The sequence below is a fragment of the Apis cerana genome, linkage group LG7 (assembly GCF_029169275.1).
Source record: "Apis cerana isolate GH-2021 linkage group LG7, AcerK_1.0, whole genome shotgun sequence".
NCBI classification, from domain to species: domain Eukaryota; kingdom Metazoa; phylum Arthropoda; class Insecta; order Hymenoptera; family Apidae; genus Apis; species Apis cerana.
The window spans coordinates 9,920,187-9,940,216 of NC_083858.1; the positions used below are offsets into that span (position 1 = coordinate 9,920,187).

Here is a 20,030-nt window from a genome sequence, read left to right on the forward strand (position 1 = left end):
TCACAACTCTAACGATACGCCACGACGTGGGAGAACACGGTTGAAACTGGCAAGTTTAGCAATATATTTTTAAAAAACGAGATCGATCTCCGATCTTACTATAAAAATTCGTTCGAAATTCTGAACAAATAGGTTTCCAACTACCGCACAAATATTTCTTCCTCTTCACCTCCCAAAATTGACACCTCTCTCGACTTCGTGAAAAGTAGATCGATCCTGCTCGAAACTCCAAAATCACTCCAACTCCCCTTTTCGAACTACACGAAACACCGTCGAAGCAAAACTTCCGCCGTATACCAACGAATACACAACGAGTAGCAATTTCGAAACCATTCGAAGCCCGTGAAAAATCTTCAGGTAGCCGCACGCGTCACGAGAATTTCCCTTCAGGTGGCCGAACGGAGGAGGAAGCGATGAATGGAGCACTTGACTTCCCAATTCTGTCGAACGCGGGATTAAAGAGGCGGCGCGAGCGAAAGAGAAGAGGAGAGGTATCCACTCCTCGCTATTTTCTCTCCTGGATACAATGCGACCCCGAGGGCGCGGTTACCTGAACACGTGCTCTCCTCTTTTCGCCCGAATACGGAGGAAATTTTTCGACACGCGAGGGCAAGCACCGCACACCGCCGCTCCTACAGGTGGACCACACGGGCACATCTCTCTCTCTCTCCTCCGAGCTGCAGATTTGCGGTCACCCTGTTTGCCTAACAGGTGGATCCGCCTCGATCGGGTCGGGAAACTGTTTGTCCACCGTTACAACTTCTTCGAGGGGGGCGAGGAAGGGAAAGGGGGAGGGGGAGTTGGAAGTTCCGGTACCCTCTTCGAACGAAATTTAACTTATCGAGTTCACGACTGCGAGAATCGAGGTGGAAACTCCCGGAGGAAGATGTCACTCGCGGTTACTCGATCATCATCACCATCACCACCACCACCACCACCACCACCATCACCACTTTGGACGATAGCACCCTTGGACGAACGGTTCGAAGGTTAATTCGTATCGAACAGGTATCTATCTATCTATCATTTTGGTTCCCTATTTTTCTTTTTCTTTTTTTTTTTTTTTTGGAATATCGGATGGAACGAAGTTGGAGGATATGAAAATTTAGTCGAACTGATGTGTCGTGAGGAGAGATTGCGAGATCTTTTTCTTTTTTTTTTTTGTCGAGATTCACTTAACGAATTGCTCACTTGAGAAAGGTCACCAAGTCGGAATTCGGGAAATATATATTCGTGAAATATTATTGTCGCGCGTTCCAGTTTTCAATTACGCGTTTCGAATATCTACACTTCACTATGGTAAGAGAAATATGGGTGAAAGGGAGGTGGAATAGGGAGGATTTTTCGAGGGAGGATACCGAGTTTAAATCACGGTTAGGTTTTTGATCGATTTTATTTTTTTACGATGTTGGCTCTTACCTCTCACTTGTTCATCGTTGATTCGTGACGATCTCGTTGGCAAAGAGCCGTCGGCTGCTAACACGTCCGTAAAGCGTAACGTTCTCTTCAATCGTTCCCTTCAATCGTCTCATTAATCGACGACAAGAATAAAATCGACGTGCAGCTATATTCCTCCCACTTTTCCCCCAATTAATATACCTTTCTTTTTTTTTTATACGTCATTCGACTATTTTAAATTTAACCACACCATTCGTCATTATTATTCGATTTTTCATTTTCTTTTTTCTTCCTTTTTTTTTTATCATTTTCATTTTCTTCCGGATCCATCGTCGATCCGTTTCATTACCGATCCGTTCACACTGTCTCACTATCTTCGAGTCTTCAAAAACCTCCAACATCTTCGGCTGGCGTCGAAGCGTGAACAGTTTCTCGTTTCTTCGTTGCATAAATACGATTCGAACGGCACCACATAGCTCGACAATGCAACGAAGGAAAATTATTGATACTTTCGATTCACCTTTCGATTCTCTCGCTTCGTTTTCACCTCCTCGAGACGCGGTTTCGCAAAGAGGGAAGGTTGCATACGCGCGAGAATTATGAAGCGCAGATTCGTTCGCGCGATTCGGAGCACCACGTGGCTCGACGCAAGCCCGAACGAGCGCACAAACGAACGAGATCCTCACTATGACCATACAATTTGTTGCGTGTATTCACTGTGTTCGAATATCGTTGGAAATTTCGAAATTCGGAGCTCGATTCTTCGATTCTTCTTTTTCCCCAGAATCCTGAAATCTTCGAGTTTCGATGCGAGCGAAGTTCGTATTCTTCGGGTGTCGTTAAACCAACTTCTCGATATCCAACGATTTCTGGAATTCTCTAAGATTTTCGATGCTCCCGCGACGATCGTCTCAGCCAGTTTGAACCGCGGCAATCGGTTCGCAGGGCAAGATCTTTTCCAACATCTGTTAGCCTGGTTATCGAACGGCTCGCGAGCGTCCTTGAAGGCCCTCGGTTCTGTCACAGAGTTGCGGCGAACCTCGTAGCCGAAGGTTTGAAATCGTTTTTTCGCAATCGTCCCACAGCAAATATTATCTCTCTCTCTCTCTCTCTCTCTCTGTCTTTCTCTCTCTCTCTCTCTCTCTCGTAAATTCACTCGATTTCTTTCCTCTCTCTCGTGTTGAATTCTTCTTCCTCGTTCCTCTACTCCGCTCCTTGGAAGCTTGTTCTCAATCCCTCCATCGAGGCCGCGATGATCTATCAGGGGATCATCGGGCAAATCCATCTCGGAAACTGTACTCCAACTTTTCCAGATGCCGATCGCTGCGTCGTGTCCGTGAAGGGACGACAGCAGAGGAAGAGTGGTTAGATGAAGAGACTGCCCAGGAAGGTTCACACTGCCCGGCGGTCTGATCGCTGACGACTGAACGCCGTGGTAGCGTTTCGCCGCGTAGTAAGCCGGCTCTCACCCCGCCATCGGGCCTCTCTTTCTCTGCCTCTTCACGAGGAGCGAGCGAGAGGGACGAATGATCGAAAGAAACGAAGAAAGAGAGTCGGAGAGAGAGAGAGAGAGAAAGAGAGAGAGAAATAGAGAGAAAGAGAGAGAGAAAGAGGGAAAGAGAGAGCGAGAACGAGAGATACACCCGTCCTTTTCGACCCACTCTGACGTTCTGCGCGTCCTGAGAGCAGCATGCCCCCGTCCTCGTACTCGCTCCGTTCTCTGCATTCATCCCCACCACTCGTCCCTCTACGCTCTACCCCCACCACCGCGCCGCGGTCCCCCCACCAGCTGCCTCCTCGTCCCCACCACCGAGAGGCGAAAGTTCCCGCGATCACCGCTGGGCGGCACCAGCGTCCAAACTCTCGAGCGGGACACTCGTTCGAGCGTGGCGGGCAACAAAGGTCCCGTCGGTTAGCGCCGTTACGTGGGAGAGAACGCGCTCCGCTGGTTGGTGGAAGGGGAGTGGTAACTTCCCCTCTCGCCGTGCCTCCGCCACGCTTCCCCTCCAGTCTTATCGCTCCTCCTCCACCCCCACCGGCGGCCCACGTGCTCCGTTACACTCGGCCTCGTGCGTACGCCGATCGCCGCGTCCTTGTCGCCGCTGTCCGCGTACCGGAGTTCCTGGTAGGGGTGGTGAAATATCGTCGGTGGAGGGGGAAGTTGCGCGAGAAATACCGCGCGGTGGTGGGGGGCAGAAGGACTTGGCGATGTAGCCAGCACGCGTCACGCGCTCTCCACGCTGCGATTATATTATGCTGGTGACGCGAGGAAAAGCGGTGTGATATTTTTTTCCTTTTCTTTTTTTTTTTTCTTCTTTTTCCTTAAAGGAAGTCGTGTGATATATGTGTAACGATATATGTAAGATATTGGAAGATTGTTGTTAGACGTGTTGTAGATTGATTCGGATTCCGATTTTCAGATTCTAAGAGAGATTTATACGTTGGCCTTTCGAAAGAAGCGTTCGTTCACTTTGCTGGTGGGAAAATTTCGATAAAATGAAGAACGCGGAGAGAACTGGATGAAGTGGAGTTTGGAATTGATGTGTTTGAAGATATCGAAACGCTGGTTCTCTCCTTATCGTGGCCGACTATCGTGGGGTCAGTTTATCAAGGTTATCGTATATACCACGTAGAGTGAAACTCGTTGATCTTTTTTGGAGAAACGTTCCTTATCGTTATTATATCACGCTATCGTTGAGGCCGCGTGTGTTTGTCACGGGGCTTATTTCGCAGCTAACAACGCGGTTATCACTTCTCGCTGCCAAGGTACACACGACCACTTTCAACTGTACGACGATAACGGCGCGTCGTTAGTTTCGCTCTGACGAGAAAGTAAACTGGCTTCGAAGGGAGTGGAAACATATTTACACACTCGTAATCGTTTCGTCGGAACGTCCCTGATCGGTGGTGCAATTCGTTCTATTCCCTTTAAAAGTCGTTGCCGCCTTGACTAAGTACGCCCTTTCCGGGTGTGCGTGCTGCGTACGTGTCTCTCCGCCCCGCACCGTCGTAAATTTAAGGGGACAGTGGAAGACGGACCTAACAACGCGGTTACAAGACGAACGGAAATAGAAGCCCACGTCAAAGATACGTGATGGTGTACTCGATGAACATTTACAGCCGAACGTTCACCATCGAATCTAAACTTCAAAAGATCGCGAGTCGTTAGTCGACCATTACTCCCGTCACTCGGCCACGTGATTCCGGGTATATGCGTTCCAAATAAACCTAATCGCGCAGCTACCACTACCCCGTTAAAGGTTCATTCTCCCTAAACGTATATCCTTCCACAGCTCTTTGAAGGTACATGACAGATATAATTATACGAACCAAGCAACTTTGAACGATCTTGAGCTCAATGAGCCATCCACCGCGTATGAACTCTTCCTCCTCTCTACACAGCCTCCCCATCATAGCTGACCACGATAACCACGGTCTCATCAAACCATATCATCAAACTTGGCAACGAAACTCCACTGATCACTGCAAACGTCACGTTATTGTTGTTGTTATTATTATTATTATTATTATTATTAGTATTAGTATTAGTATCATTATTATTAATATTATATTCTAGACACACTTTTGTTTATCGCGATAAAAAAAAATTCATCCCTTTCGAATCCCGCGTCACGAATGAGGAATTCGAGTCGACGAATGGGAAAACAAGGATAAACCGACGCGGCAGTTTACTCGTCACGACAGAAGACAGTATCTCGAAAGAGGGTTGGCACGCGTTGAACTGGCTGTTGTCGAGCTCGATCGGTCTGCCCGGAGCAGGCGAGTTTCCCCTTCGCCACTTTCCCTGCGCGTTACCCTCCCTCTCTCTCTTTCTCTCTCTCACTCGCGCCTGCCATCGCGCGAAACTCGCACCGACTCGATATATGCGCTTTTCCCCTTCATCCCTTCTCGAGGGCCGCCGTCGCCGTCTCCAGCTCTCCTCCCCCGCCGTGGGGACTCGTGAAATTCCGGAATTCCGCGCGTCCGTGGCTCCACCTCCCCCCTCACGACGCGCGAAATCTTTTTTTAAACTCCGCCTAGACGGGAGCGAGAGCGAGACAGGGCGACAGAGAGGAAAAAAGCTGAGCAGGCGCGAGCCACTCGGCCTTTTTCCCACTTCTTCTGCGGTGCAAACACGCTGCACGACCAATGCCCCGCCTACTTTCGACGGGTTCCCCATCAGCGCTTTTCCAACGGTGCAGATTTTCCGGGGAATATGGCTCTCTCCCCTCGAGGCTCTCCCCGATAGGCGGGAGAAACAGTCACCGCGATTCCCACTAGTTAGCGCTGTCAGGACATTCTCCTGACATCTAGCGGCGGATATTTTTCAGCACGGGGGTTGTTTTGAGCAATTCTGCGCGATACACTTTTGTGTGTTCTTCTTTTTTGTATCATCAAGATATTGGCGATACAGATTCAGAAATTGAGATTGATAACGAGAAGAGTGGTTATTAAGTAGGGGAATAAATTTTCGGAATGTAATGGATAGAGGAGATATTACATTATTTTGTTAATTTGAGATTTAATTCGATTAGTTGGCATTCAATTTAACACGGGAATTAGATGTGTCGTGCATAATAATATTGAAAATATTTGAGGGAACGTTTTCAAGGTTATTCATTGTATCTTACATCGATAAGGAAGTAAACTTTTCCGTTTCACTTATCGATCGTGTCCTATAAAGTTACTAGACTGAACCTTAGCGACATCTGTTGGCGAATTTGTCAGAAAGAAATTTATCCCTAGGGTGGTATTGATATTCAACTGATATAAAAATAATATAGAGTCAAGAAACAATTTTATAATGACGATTAAGATGAAATATAGTTTTTAATGAAGAAATTTCGATACTCAGTGCTTGATATTATTGATAATCGTAATTTCAATTCTCTACAACGCGTAATTATAAGTATAAAAGAAATATTTTTAATTGATATCTTAAATTTTAATACGAAATATCGATTTTTTGAAAATGTATGGAATGCCAAAGAAATGAAAATATAATATACGTTATTGGAATCTTCTGAAGGGGTTACTCTGCTATGTCGATATGAAATCCCTACTTTCCCGTGAAGTCGATAAAGCAGGCGTCTATTTCACGAAATTTTCAACCGATTAACTCGTAATTTAGTGCAAACGAGATCCCTGATGGCGCACATGGGTATAATTGTCACCGATTCGTACAATTGAGCGCCCCTCAAAAATAATTCGTTTTCATCATACAAAACAGATCGTACAAAGCAATGTCTATGTAATAGAAAATAGCAACTATTTTAAACAATGAAAATATTTATAGTAAAAAAAATACTTAAAAATTACTTACACGAAAATTTTTAAACAGTTCATGTCAATTATTAACTCTCCACAATCTAAAGTCTTACTTCAATGAAAATAAATTTCTAATGTGACTATATACGTCATATTCCATTCATTTTTGATGTTAGTCTTCAAATTTTCCATCAGATCATTTTTCTTATCAAAGATATTTCGAAAAATTACCTCTTCGTATCCAACAAACATCAGACCATTAAATTTATCAACAACCAGTTTATCAACCAATCACTTATACACCCAATATTCCCGACTCTCGATTAATTCCCAACTAATTCCCCATTCCATTTAATCAATCACATTTCCCTATTCCCATCGGTCTTATCGATCTATCGGAATGCAGTAGCAACGATTCGCAACCACGTATCGATAGTGAAACTATTTACATCAAAAAAAAAAAAAAAAAAGAAAGAAAGAAAGAAAGAAAGGAAGGAAGGAAAAAGCGATAAAAAGTCGAAAGAAATTCAAGCAGTCATGCGTTGAACGAGCGCGTCAAGTAGATTAAGACGATTATGGTCAGACCGCGCGGCCGTCGCCATTTATCTCTCTGGACCGAAATGCCGCGCGCGATTTTTGTCCCCCGTGGTATCGATTTCGATCGCGTGACAGCGTGCAACGATAGCTGCTCCAACCAACCCACTCTCCCTCTTACTCTAGGGCCCGAGTTCACGAGTTACGCGCATCTGTCGGTGCCGCTCGGAATTCGAGCGAAACAATGCGCGGTATGTGCGTGGCCGTGTAACGCGTAAGCGACCACCGGCACGGTGATAATTATGACGCTGGACTCGATAAGGATCTGTTGGTTTGTCGGCGATAATTATGCGTGTGGGACCAAGCCGGCTATTACCGGTTATCTCTCTTTTCCTTTTTTTTTTTTTTTATTCCTTTCTTTCTTTCCTTCTTTCTTTTTGTCTCTGTTGGAAGAAAAAGGGAAAAGGGGCCAGGGCGACGCGTTTCCGGTTAGTCCGGAGGAATGCCACCGCGCCACGATTAACGAATCGGCCGACAAAGGAGTCGGTCGAGTGACACACGAGTTTCGAGTCAGCATTTTCTTGCGCGTGCTCCCTTTGAAACGTGGGAATTGACGATTCATCTTGCATGTCGCGGAATTTTTCCACCTTTTTTTTCTTTCTTTTCTTTTCTTTTCGTTCGTTCGAGAAAAAGTTCGATTAGAAGAATTTGTTTTTTTCTTTTTTGTACTGAAAGAAAAAAATAATTTAACGTTATTACGAATTGTTCTTTTTAGCAGATGTTAGTAATAGTATAATTATAAACGAGAGTCATTATAAGAGTGAATTTTCAATGAAATACGTGAGGCAAGTTTTTATGGATAATTATTATATCAATGATCGAATAAAATAAATTTGTAATACACATTCGATTTCCTCGTGTTGATTGAATAACGATCGAAAATATATACAGCTGAAGAGATTTAGAGGTATTCGCATCTTGATCAACTGGTGCATTCGTCAGTCTGCTCGGTTACCACGTAACGAGGTGTCTTTTTCTTTTTTCTTGCAAACACTCCTCGTTTTCGAGCGTGAAATTAGTAGCAATTTACCGTTTCAGAGAACTGCTCGTTGCGCGCTTGCTTGCTCTGCCCTGCTGACGTTCTTGAATTGTAATTATGCTCGCAACGTAGGCGATCTAGGAGTGGATCGTCTCTTTCGTTCTTGCAACATTTACAGAGGAGCGTTGACAAAGCGAGAAACAAGGATTTAATCGAGAACACGTGTCATTGCATATTAAATGCGAATAGATAAAAGGAAATAACAAGTATTCATCAATAATACGTTTTTGTATTCAATCGATCGAGATTAAATTTCATGCAAATCATTCGGTGATTGCTTTACGATTCAATTATTTAATAATTAAAATTCCTTTTATTTTAAAACGTTAACATTTTTTTCTACGAAATTTAAAAAAGAAAACACATTATCAAATGCATACGCGAAAATTGCGATTCAAACCGATAGAGGACGATTCTTTCTATAAAACCGATCAACACGGCGATGTTCAAATACCATAACAAAGTGTCGCAATAAAACTGTTAAATTATTAATCACCAACGATGAAATGATCAAAAGCAATGCACCTCTGTACCTCGAACAGTTCGTCAAACATCAATCTATTCCATCGCAAACACGGCGCGGAATCAACGCGTTTAATCAAAATCGCCGTGTTTCGTCGTCTGACAGATTTTAAACGCGTCCCCGAACACTGCATATAATAATATCGAACGATGACGTTGCCATTCGATGCAACACGCGGCATACGGATTACGGGTCCACGACGAAAGCCCGGAAGACTAATTCGACGTAATGACGGGCTTAAAGGTACGATCCGCCGACATGATTGGATGCCCACGGCGTTTCGCAATACCTGCGAGCCTATTGGACACTGGACACCCCGCCGTGGCCGACGTCGCGTGGAATCGGCTGTGTAACAGCCGACGGATTACGCCGGCAGCCCTGTCGCCGGCCTTAATTGATTTCGTTTAAACGAAACGACGCTGACCGGCCGACACTCGCTGCGTCACCGTGAGCTAAAAGTCGAAATCGAAACGATCGCTTCGTTTCATCCGAGTCATCCTTCCTTCCTTCCCTCTTAACGCGGATTAATTTCTTCGATCCCGTTGGAGCAAGATTGCTGCGATCGGTTTCGGATTTGGCGGAATTGGTTCGAAAAGGAGGGATTTCATGCTTCCTGTCGGACACGTCTTTTGATCTGGATTGATTTTTTTCTTGGTTGCTTCAAGTATCGGCAGAAAGTTGTTCAAGTATGGAGGATTAATTTTTTCAGGAATCCAAAGTTAAATTGTACGATGAAACTGAAAGAAAATTTGGAGAATATTTTTCCCAACGATATTATTAAAAGAATGCGACGGAATAATTTGTACTCCATTCTTGAAAGATTAATTTTCCTAATTACACGTAACGTTGCGTGTGTTCCGCGTAGGAGGACGCTACGTATCCGTTTCGTGTATATTATTGAACAACCGGAACATTGTTTACGGTCCTTCGAAGCGATAAATAATCCAAGGCATGAATATTTCCCGGCTATCTCTTGTAACATAGTTATGACACGGGTCTTTTTCTTTCTCTCCCTCCCTCGATCGTTGCATCTGCTGCCATACAGCGAAGAGGTTAGTAATCGCGAAATGTAAATTGCCAAGTAATATAGCCGCGGAAGTATTTTTCGACGCTTTTTATTTATTTTATTTACTGTAAAATATAGTCGACACGATTTTTGTATTCGTCGAATTATGCAAAGTTGATCCCGCGTACGAAAGAATCGATCGCATACGAATTCATTCACGAAAGAAAAAAGGAAGAATAAAGGAATCGTAGGTTATTTCGAAATTATTTTAACCCAGAATTTTAATAATATTTTTATCTCAGTAAAAAAAAAACTCGAGATAAAGATAATACAAAATTTCGAGTGAAAAGTTACAAGTCGTGAACGCGTGATCCCATTCCATCCCATCGTTCCCAGACCAGATCGCTAGCTTTTTTTTTTTTCTTACAAGAGCTGTATCCCTAATCAGCCCTTAATTCGAAAAATCAACCTGCTGAAAGGATCGGTCACGCCTCGCGGCATTTTTTGTGGCCGCTCAGGAAGATGGAAAAAAAAAAAGAGGAGAGAGACGGAATGGTATTCTCTCGGATTACGGGATTTCGAGTGCTTTTTTCCCCGCGCACCTGTATCGCCAGGTTCAACAAGGTCTCCACAAAGTTTCCACGGTTCGGTTGCACGGTGTGTGTGTTCAGGAACGTTTGTGTTTTCCAGATACCTGGACCCTCGAGGGGTCTACCTGGCGAGAGGGACCTGCCTCTCGACGTTCAACTGGTCGAGAAGTCGAACCAGTAGTTTGCTCTCGGACCTATTGTGCTTCTAACGATCCCGTTTATGGGGTAATTTCGGAGAAGCAGTCGAGGCTGAGTGCTTCGCGGTTTAAAATCGAAATTGTGAAGTCGGTCGTACACCCGCGGCAATGCTCCATATTTTTGTGATATTTGGGACGAAAGTCGATGCAACCATTCGTAAAAATTGAGAAACGATCTAGAGAAACATTAATATCGATGTAAAAATAACATTGTATTGCTTAAATACTTTTTCAGCTCGATTCTCGATATTTCGTATTCTTGTACATTTTAATTCGTTTGAATTTGTTAATTTATAAGTTGGGGATCGCACGTTAGATAGATTCTCGTTTCAAAAGCCAAGATGTTTAACGCGTCAAATCAATTATCCTTTCTTATTCAAATCGTTCCTATTCAAAGAAACTGCTGTAATATAAATGTTAGACGTACGAGAAACATAAAACGTTTTATTCTAATCGAAATCAATTTCCATATCTGACAATTTTCACGTGCGATCGCGATCGCACATGGATACCGCCCGTCAGAAGATAAATCTTCCCGAGTCCCAGACTCGGAAACGAGTCGAATTGAAATTCCTATCGATTGAACTCGCCTCGAGAGAGGGAGAGCGAGCGAGCGAGCGAAGGAAAAGGAGAGAAGAGGAAGAAAAAAAATCTGTTTATCCATCGAAATCCTGTTCGCGAAAAGGCTATCGCGGCCTTTTGACGAGGAACGACGATAATGAATATATGTACGCCATTCGTCACGTGTTGCCGTGGCACGGAGGGAGCATAAAGCGACGTAACGGGCGTCCATTTGTCTCTTGCCATCCGAGCACAGCCAACCATCCTGCCTAATTACACTGGTTATTGGTTAATAATAGCGATGATTACCACACAAATTACATCAGAAAGAGGGATAATGTGAGCAACTCCGCTAAGAAACGTGTAACGGCCACGCTCTAACAGAGACTTTAATTGTATCCACTGTGTGAGAATACACGGTGTATCTGTTCATCTCGCGGCCAATATATCCGAGGATCAACCCATTAACGTTTCCTAGCTACTTTTATAAGGATAATACACACTGAGAGCCGTTGAATAATAATGCCTCCCGGCTGATCCTTATCGTTCACCTATCAACCACGCACGCGAAACGTTTGTAAATTATTTTTCCAACCGAGGATCTTCTCCTCCTCTGCTTCTTTCTTTTTCCTTCCTCTTCGTCTTCTTCTTCTTTTTTTTTCTTGTTATTCGTTTTGCCCTTTTCATTTCATTCGGATTCTTATCAATCGTATTTATGTATGTAAATATATATATACACATATTACTTGTTTATAATTATAAATCTAATATTCTAACAGTTGTAGTAAGATTGTTAATACGTTGTTTAAAATGCATAATAAAACTTTTATCCGCTCGGTGTACTTGATAATAGGATATTAATATCGATAATTTTCATTCGTTCGATAAAAAAGATCGAGAGAGAGAATTACGATTCAAAACCCCGATTAACGCAGTTTACAAATTTAGAAAGATATCCTTCACCTCTCGTTCATCCAAATACAAATTTTCAATCGTATCCGAATCTCGAAATGCCGCAAGCACGACAACTTGCCCCTCTTCGTCGAGAAAAAGAGAGAGAGAGAGAAAGAAAGAGAGAGAAAAAGAATGTCCTTTCCTACCTTTCCAAATTCCAACTCCTCCAACGTGGCGTCCACGCACGGGGAAACCGGAAGAGGTGTAGGCATCCACGCGGAGGAGGATGACGCGTGGTGTGTATGCACCGACATCGTAACGCAGCTGACACGAAACTGACCTGCACCCCGTGGCTATACGTGGTCGCCTCGTGCTTTTTTCTACGCGCGCACACGGCACACCTACTCGCCTCGGAGTAGGAGAGGATCCCCGGCCTATCTTCCTCCTCCCCTCCCCCTGCTCGCGTCCCTCTTCCTTCTTTTTTCCTTTTTTCTTTTTTCCTTTTTTTTTCGGTCACGAGGTTGGGTCCACCACGCTCGGTGTGGTGGACTTACGGGGCCAAACGGCCCCTTGAAAACTTATCCACAGAGGTTAGCCAGCAGAGGTAGAGAAACTCGACGGAGGAGCCGGCTTCTAGTCGCGGTGTAAGCGGTAACGGCGGTGCATTCTAGGCCGACAGATAGAGAAGCTGCTCGGGAGGAGGGAGGGAGGGGCTTGGGAAGGGAGGGGAGAGGGAACTCGATAGCGTTAAATAGCGTATACGAAAGGCTTCAGGGTATTTCAAGTCACGGCTGTGTAAATATCTGCCTCTCTTTTTTCGTCCTCCGCGTCTGGTATACTTTTCCTTCGTTTTTTCTTTTTTCTTCTCTCTCTCTTTTTCTTCCACTTCTCTTTTCCCCCTTCCCGCCCTCCTTTTTTTTCCTCTCCTCTTTCGTAGCTTGATACCGAAGAGAATGATTCTGAATTGTTGGGTAAATAACGGAATCGATATTGTTTACCGTGGAATATCGTCGATGGAGGAGACTCGAAATGGGAATTAAAGAGAGAAAAAGGGGTGAAGTGGTTGGGAGCGGTACGCGGTCGCCATCGTTTCTGATGTGGATCAGAATCGATACACGCTCGATCGTTTTCGATGGATATCGTTCGAAATGTATTTTTCGGTTCTCCGTTTCATCCGTTTCGTCGATAAAAATACATATTGTTACATACATCCTTGTCCATTCTGTTTCTTCTTTTTTTCTTTTCGTAGAGATGTACGTGGAATCGTCTAGAATCTTGCAGCCAATGTTACATTCTCTTTTTGGTTAAAGTTTGATTCATTCAAATTGCAAAGAAAGGAATAAATTGCGTCTTGATCCAGATATGTATTTTTTTTTTCGAAGATAGAAATGTTTATTATATAATGATTGTATTTTACGAAAAAATTAAAAAAATTGAGAACAAGCAGTCCCTCGACTATTTTTGGTGAACGATATTCGTAATAAGCTTTGGAAAGTATATAGTTGGAATTATGGTTCTATTTATGAATTCTTTTGCAATTTTATTTCAGGATATCGTTTAATTCCATTACTTTTTATCCTTGGTTTCATACGTTTCCAGACATAGAAATTTCCTTCTCACATATCAATCTCTTTGATCCCCCGACACACATCCTTTTCATTCGTTTGTGAGAATATTCGAACACGCGTGTAACTTCGGTAAATGATTTAGCAAAACATCTAGCATGCGGAGAATGACTGTCAGCCGATGCAAATGATGCCAGGAATTCTTGGGGAAAAAATACCACGATTTATTGGCTACGTGAAAGCCCTGCCGAGGTAATAGAGCACCGGGAAACGGCTTTCGCTAAAGACGAAATGAAAGAAAAAGGTGAAAGCTTTGTTTTCGTGCTGTGCGAAAATAAACGGAAGTTGAAAAAATGTTCGAGCAGTTTTCACACAGTGTGTGAATACGTTTTCTACTGATAATTAACATTGTAAGGAAATAAACTGAGATATTGTTATAAATAAAAATCTTAAGTAACGCACCATTGAAACAGATATCATAATAATTTCATTTAGATTACAAATCCTTCCGATTAGAATTTTATTATCAGATTGTATTCAATTTTTTTTTATTCGACAAATGAAAAAAATATATTAATATTCACAAAAATAAGGAAATAAGAAAATAAAGTAACATTATTGTGTAATAAGTAAAGAGAATTAATATGCTAAAATGATCGACATACTGGCGTACAAAGAGTCTCATTATACGATCGACACACGATTTAAATAAAAAAAATTAAACTTGCACGCAACACATTAGTATAAATTTAATCAACAAAGACACTTAGCTAATTAATAACAACTAACGTTGAGATAACATGAACGATCTGTTAGAATGTTGCTTGAATTGCATTTTTCAAATAATTGCTCATAGCGCGCCATATGAATTAATATCTAAATGTCCGTGAGCTTATCCATGGTCAACAACTCTCTACTGTCTATCGTTTATCACGATTAATTAAACTTTACTTGTTTTTTTTAAATTTCAATTCTAATTAATTCTCATAAAAGAGAAGGAAACGCTCGTGATCCTTCGTCGAAATTATCCGATTAAATTCACCCATTTTTCGTTCGATATATTTCGTCATATTGTGAGGTATCAAATTACATCAAACATTTTGAAAACGAATTAGGAAATTTCCTTTTCGATCGTAAATTTCTCTCCTCTTTGTTCGGCGAACGCCATGTCACGAAGGCCATTTTGATTTTTCCGATTAACGAGTTGAATCTTTGCCACGTGTCCACTTTGGTTTCGTCGATATTTAATTACCATCTCTTTCCAAGTATGCTTAGATTACATCAAGAATGTATTATTATACCATTACGAACATTTCTCTCTTTCTCTCTCCCTCTGTCTTTTTTTTTCTTTTTTTTTTTTAAAGGAAAGATCAAGAGGTCTATGTACTTGATAGATCTTTTATTATGCATCGATCGACGAGAGCCTCGTTGGCGGAATGCAATTAAAAGGGAATGTCTAGTGATTTTAAATTAACTAGACAATTATCGTAGATTTGATTATGCGAGTGGTTGAAATTAGATGGAAGATATTTTTGTATTACAAGCGGAATTTTTTTTACATGATTTTCAAATACTATAGAGTTTATGCAACTAATAAAAAGTGATAGACAAATGTGAATAATAAATAATAGTAGACAGACTGGTTTTAATTTTTATTAAATTCTAATTTTTATTATTGTTCAAGTTATATTTCTAACTTATTAAATCTTTGCCAACGTTTCTATTAAATTTCAATAATTCAGTTACTCGCTCTAATTATAACAATCATTGTCTATAAAAATTATACAAAATCTAACTCTAATTCGCAATATTTTTCACGAAATGAATATTTACTCATCAAACTCAAAAATAATAAACCGATACCATCAATTTCAATTCCGTGTATTCCTAACACGAAATTCTCATAATCGTTATTTAATTTAAAAAAAAAAAAAAAAAAAGAAAGAAATCAGGAATCAGCTTCCTCCGCAAAGAACAAGTAAAATACTCTTGACATTCGCGTGTTAAGAATACGAGTAAACGAATCTCGAATAAATTTACAACTTATTAATGTTGCGTCAGGTTTCATATAGCACAATTATAAAAATAATTGTTGAATAAACGCGAAGAAAAAAAAAAGAATATCATTATTTTATTACATCGTCTTCGATAAAGCAAAAATAAAAAATAAACATATTAAGGTTATCATTTAATATTATTATTAACGATATTATAAATAGAAATTTTAACAGTGTTTTCTATAAGAAAATTTCAACCGAATTATTTAATTCATAAACTTATTTTGGCACTTACATTATTTTCTAAAGCGACGTTGAAACCTATCAGAAACCTACCATCTTTTGATATTGTTGTACTATTACAAAAAAAAATAACAGTTGATATTATTGGCAAGGTGAAACGTTTACCAATTTTGCTTTACTTACAATGTTTTCCACAAGATGTTTTCGATTCCAGATTTAAAATGGGATGTTAATGGATCAAGGTATCGTGTTCAGTTGTTTTTTAGTCAAAGTGGAACGAAGATGGCGGGGCACGCGTACCGGAAACGCGAAGGAGTCGTTACCGTGTACGAGCCCGATATCGCGAACAGCATACAAACAACGCCACGGAAATGTCTCCTTCGTTCTCCCTTCCCTGTTTCGCTCGTTTACCCGTGTTTGTTGCGCCTTTTCCAGCCTTCAGCTTAGGCGAAGCGGTTCGAATCGTAAAAGTTCGGTTAACAGCGGTGTTTCGAGGACGATCGACGATTTCTGAGTGGCGGAAGAAAAGACCGGAAAACGATTCTTATTGGCGCCGACGATGCTTCTTAGTTTTTTTTCTTCTCTTTTTTTGGGACGAGGAACTCAATTTTATTTTCAAATAAAATACAGAGAATACTTTTACTATTTTACTATTTTTTTTCTCTTATCGAAGATTTATTTAATTTTATTAAATTTTATTTTTCGATTGTAGATTCGGCCGGATATATCTTTTTTTTTTGGCGTATCTAAAAACAATAAATTTATACTTTTCATTTTATTCATTTCTCTTATTATACCCATACTCTTATTATATTTCACTTTACATATTTTAATAATTAATACATAGAAGCAGAACAACAAAAAAAAATACAAGAGATAAAAAGAAACTTTCTCAAATAAGGGAAAGCTTTCAATGTAGAGACGTTTCCTATACCTAAAAAAAAACCTGCATACTAATCGGCTGACTTACGTTTTCTCGTGTCAGTATTCTTTATTCCATGCACTTTTAGTGATCTCGGGGGTAAAGTGAAAGATAGGAGGAGTAGGGAACAACGAAATCTCGGGGAAGATCTTTTGGTAGGCAGATGAAAGGATCTGGATAGACAGACGTGGCTCGAGATTTAAGAGGCTTAGCGTTCTACGTGGTGGACCACGTAGGCCGGGCATGAGAATGCAACGAGTTCGTTTTATGGGGGCCCCTTCTTCTTCTAGGGGTCGGGCCCCCGAAATTGGAGAGTGTTCGCCCGTCTAGAGAGGCTTCTAGATTCCAGATACCGAAGGAATAGGGTTACTGGCTTGGAACTAGCAGGTGGATACCGTCCATAGCATGTGAATATCCTTTTCACGTAACGGGTGTCGAAAACATAATACGGAAGGAATTCCGTGTGGAGAAAAGAAAATTTGATACGAGAAATGTATTATTGGATTCGATATATATATATATATATATGATAATCTGATATAAATTATTGCTTATATTTGTGTAGATAGATTTTTTATTTAGACGTTTGGAACGTTTGGGAAAAAGACGAAACAAAAATAATAGTATTGGTTTTTAATTATAGGTAGGTCTCAATTATATTGTATATATGTAACTTGATAAAAATTTTTGGAAGAATAATATAGTTGATGTTAAGAGTTGTTAAATTTAGAAAAAATGACAGGTTTTTGCAATAATATGAGTTATAATTATACAATGCTCGTGGCAAGATTAATATTGATTTTTGCTTGAATGAAAATATGATTATTTATTTATTACAGATATATTTATAATTTAATATTTTTATACACTTTATATTTTTAAAATCATCTATTAGTCTATTATACTGGTTCTTATATTTTACATGCTTAATTTATCAATTTCCTCAGAGAAAATTGTCTTTCTGAATAGATAATAATCTACAAAGGAGAGATGCAGGGAACTAGATAAAAGAACAACTACGAAACCCTATTGTTGCCGAAGATCTTTTACATTTGCACCTGTTAGCTTCGTAGTTTTGTTTAATTTCGACATTAAAATCATCAAATTTCTAAATTTAACGAAATAAATAAATAATCCAAACAAGTAATATATTATCGATAAATTCTCGAGTCACGAAACAGTTTTTCCTTTACTCTTGGAAATTAAAAAATGTTCAAATATCTTTCGAAATTCAAAATATTTCATTTTAAATCCAAAAAGGGGAAAAAAAAGGAAATATTTCGATACTGAACCCACTAATGTTCTGTAAACGTCAAGAGACTTCATAATCTCAAGAGGAATGTCATATGGACAGAGCGATGGTTGGCTCGCAGAGGACTTGTAATTCTGATAAATACCCCGACAACCTCTCACGGTTATCTTCTCGAACGAAACCGATAAAGGGATACCACGCGCGATACCAGGATCGAAATTCCAGAAATCCTGCTGCGAGCACCAGCGTTCCAGGACGCCATAAAACCGCCCTGGTTTTCCCTCTCGATAATTTATTTCTCTCTCTCTCTCTCTCTCTCTTCTTTTCCACGAGATCGAACAACGGAAAAGTCGAAGAGAAGGAAGGAGAAGAAGGAGAAGAAGAAAAAATAGAGTAGGATCTAACGTTCGTGTTCGTGTTTATTTCGTGCCATGTGTTCCGCACAATTTCGAAAAGCAACGTCGAGGGTGGAACGTTTGTTTTACACCGCGTAAGGGTTGCTCCTCGTTTGTTTGCTTTTGTTTCGTCGTTTCTTGTGTAAACACCGAACATGTGGGTTATAGAACGCGTTGCATTCATCACACGTGTTTTAAGGAATCGTTATTTTTGAATTTTGTCAAGGTTTTTTGATTTTCGATTCCTCTAGAGAAGAGGAACGTTAGAAATTATCGGAGAATAATTTTTATAAACGTGTTAAAAAACGTGTGGAATATAAAATATAGGAATATAGGAGATGCTAATGTTTTAATAACAGTAAGATTTTTAACAATAATTAAAAGCAAATAAAACGAAAATTATAATTTCACGTAATATAATTCTGAAAGGATTAAAGAATTAATCATAATTTCAAAATATTAATTTATTTAGAAGTAGAAGAATTAAAAATTTACAAATTTATATTCATACAGTAGAATAATTTTGCATACAAAATTTTCTAAAGTTGTTCATTTAAATTTTCTTATTCATAGCTATTCTCAAACTCAACCTAGATCAATAACTAGAAGAAAATATCTTATATTTCTACCCTTTTCTTTTAACAGTCGTTAAAATAGATTTGCCAAATGATGAACGATCCATTTCTTCAATCGAGAAAAAAGCAATTGATTCAACGGAGGAAAAATGATCATTGAAAATTACGTGTTGGAGAGAGAAAAAAAAAGGAGGGGATACAAATATCCGTATATTTTTCAAGCGTATTAAGGTCGTAACGATTTTTCCAGCTTCGAACCACAACGATTACGCTCTACGTCGAGGAACGTTGCAACGCGAAATTAAATTCCTAACGAATTCCATTACATCTCGCGCGATGCACGCCGCAACAGAAACTTTTCAGCCAAGAGAGAAAAGAATCTTTTTTTTTTCCGCTGGTCACAATTTCACGAAACGCGCCGGAAGCACGAGTTGCCATCGTAGATTAAACGTTGCGAAATTTATTATAGTTTTGAGAGAGGAATTCTTCGTAATTACGTTTGAGAAAAATTGGACGATTTTAAAAAATTTTTTTTTTTTTGTATATTTTGTCTGACTTTAAGATTAAAATAATGTCTAAATATTATTATTATTATTAATTATAATGGAAATAAAGTATATTATTTTCAATTCTCAATTATCCTTGAGTCTATTCAAATTCTTTGTATATCTTGTAAAAATTTATAAAGAAAATAATTTTTTTATAAAGAAAGTAATGTTAAGGATAAAAATTTTGACAAGGATAAAAGATTCAAAAATAGACACTTGATATATTATAAAAAGAAAGATGCATATAGTTATCCAAAAATAATTATGCGGGTTAAAGTTATATTCTTATTACATTATTCATTCTAATCAAGGATGTTAGTTCATAAATTTTAAAATATACGTTTAATTATGAAATTCTTTTACATTTAGGAAAATAGAATTTGATATTATAAGAGAATAATAAATCTATTTCATTAAAACACTTCTTTGAAATCATTATTTGAAATTATCGAGGATTAAAAGT

General features: G+C 39.9%; 1 protein-coding gene and 1 long non-coding RNA gene across 4 annotated transcripts in view; one reads left to right on the forward strand and one right to left on the reverse strand.

Moving 5' to 3' along the window:
- LOC114577723 (uncharacterized) overlaps window positions 1-12,878 on the reverse strand; it is an 84,823-nt gene extending 71,945 nt beyond the window's left edge. The window contains exons 1-2 of one of the 3 annotated variants that reach the window (XR_009830548.1): window positions 12,277-12,878; window positions 1,420-9,559 (exon numbers count right to left, since the gene is read on the reverse strand). This is a non-coding gene — a long non-coding RNA (uncharacterized LOC114577723). The other 2 variants (XR_003698006.2, XR_009830547.1) reach the window with 2 other exon arrangements.
- LOC107999229 (UPF0489 protein C5orf22 homolog) overlaps window positions 1-20,030 on the forward strand; it is a 761,052-nt gene that overhangs the window by 580,784 nt on the left and 160,238 nt on the right. The window lies entirely within an intron of this gene.